The following is a 2,394-nucleotide window of genomic DNA, read 5'->3' as shown; positions in this document are numbered from 1 at the left end:
AATCTGATGATATTTTGTTCTATTTCTTTAAAAACTGCTGATGGGATTTTGATGGGGATTGCATTAAATCTGTATAATGCTTTAGGTAATATGGTCATTTTAACTGTGCTGATTCTTCCAATCCAAGAACATGGAATATCTTTCCATTTCTTTGTATCTTCTTCGATTTCTTTTAATAGGGTCTTGTAGTTTTCATTATATAGATCCTTCACATGTTTCGTTAAATTTATTCCTAGGTATTTTATTCTTTTTGTTGCAATTGCAAAAGGAATTACTTTTTCCACTTCTCTTTCTGATGCTTCATTATTAGAGTATAAGAAAGCTATGGATTTTTGAACATTGATTTTGTATCCAGAGACTTTATTGTATTTGTTTATTGTTTTTAGTAGTGTTCTTGTGGAGTCTTTAAGGTTTTCTACATAGAGAATCATATCATCCTGAAATAGTGGCAGTTTGACTTCTTCATTTCCTATTTGGATGCCTTTTATATCTTTCTCTTGCCTGATTACACCTGCTAGGACCTCCAATGTTATACTGAATAATAGTGGTGATAGTGGACAGCCTTGCCTTGTTTCTGATCTTAGAGGGAAGGTTTTTAGTTTTTCACCATTAAGTATAATGTTGGCTGAGGGTTTCTCAGATATGGCCTTTATTATGTTAAGGTACTTTCCTTCTATACCAATTTTGTTAAGTATTTTGATCATAAATGGATGCTATATCTTGTTGAAGGCTTTTTCTGCATCTATTGAAATGATCATATGCTTCTTATTTTTTAATTTGTTTATGTGGTGTGTCACATTAATCGATTTGCATGTGTTGAACCATCCCTGTGCCTCTGGGATGAAGCTCACTTAATCATGGTGTATAATGTTTTTAATATGTTGCTGTATTCAGTTCCCTAGTATCTTATTTAGGATTTTTGCATTTGTGTTCATGAGAGATATTGGTCTGTAGTTTTCTTTTCTGTGTGTTATCTTTACCAGGCTTTGGTATCAGAGTAATATTGGCTTCATAAAATGACTTGAGAATTGTTGCCTCTTCTTCAATTTTCTGGAAGAGTTTGAGGAGAATAGGTATTAAATCTTCTTCAAATGTTTGGTAGAATTCACTGGTGAAGCCATCTGATCCTGGACTTTTACTATTTGGTATGCTTTGATGATTGTGTCAATTTCCACACTGCTGATCGGTCTATTTAGATTTTCCAGAACTACTTGATTTAGTCTAGGAAGACTGTATTTTTCTCAGTACTGGTCCATTTTTTCTAGGTTATTAAATTTCTTATTATATACTTTTTCATATTATTTTTGCATGATCCTTTGTATTTCTGCAATGTCAGTCATAATTTCCCCTCTTTCATCCCTGATTTTGTTTATTTGTGTCCTTTCTCTTTTTTCTTTAGTGAGTCTAGCCAGGAGTTTGTCAATTTTATTAACCTTCTCAAAGAACCAGCTCTTTGTTGCATTTATTTTTTCTATTTTTTTAATTTCATTTATTTCTGCTCTAATTTTGATTATTTCTTTCCATCTGCTGACTTTAGGCTAAATTCGTTCTTCCTTTTTTAGTTTTTTAAGATGAAGCATTAGGTTATTTATTTGGTCTTGTTCTTGTTTTTGGAGTTTGGCCTGTAATGATGAACTTTCTTCTATGACTGCTTTTACTGTGTCCCAAAAGTTTTCATATGTTATAGTATTATTATCATTCGTATCTCTTGATCTCCCTTTTTATTTCTTCTCTGACTCAGTTATTCTTCAGTAGTATGTTGTTTAATCCCCATGTATTTGTGGTTCTTTATGCTTTCTTTTTGTAACTGATCTCTAGTTTCAAAGCATTATGATCAGAGAATATGGTTGGTATGATTTCGATCTTTTTATATTTGTTGAGGCTGTTTCTATGTCCCAGTATGTGGTTGATTCTTGATTGTTACATGTGCACTAGAGAAGAATGTATAAGCAGCAGTTTTGGGATGGAAAGTTCTGTAAATGTCAATTATGTCCAGTTGGTCTAATGTGTCATTTAAGGTTGTTATTTTTTTATGGATTTTCTGTTTGGATGACCTGTCCATATCTGACCATGAAGTACTTAGGTCCCCTACTATTATAATGTTTTGGTCTGTTTCTCTCTTTTATTCTGTTAGTAATTGCTTTACATATTTGGGGGCTCCCTGAATGGTAGCATAGATATTAATAAGTGTTATTTCTTCTTGGTGCATGTTTCTCTTTATCATTATGAAGTGTCCCTCATTGTATTCTGTTGTTTTTCCAGAAAGAACATTTATTATATAAAGGTCTCTCTTTAGCCTGCTGCAAAGAAAGTGCTTTTCTTTTGGTTTCCAGTAGATGACGTCTAAGCTTCTTGGATCCCTGCTTTATATAAAGCCTATATGTCTTTTTTTTA

Source organism: Pteropus vampyrus, unplaced genomic scaffold (genome assembly GCF_000151845.1).
Source record: "Pteropus vampyrus isolate Shadow unplaced genomic scaffold, Pvam_2.0 Scaffold161, whole genome shotgun sequence".
Lineage (NCBI taxonomy): Eukaryota > Metazoa > Chordata > Mammalia > Chiroptera > Pteropodidae > Pteropus > Pteropus vampyrus.
Note: the sequence above shows the minus strand (reverse complement) of the source record.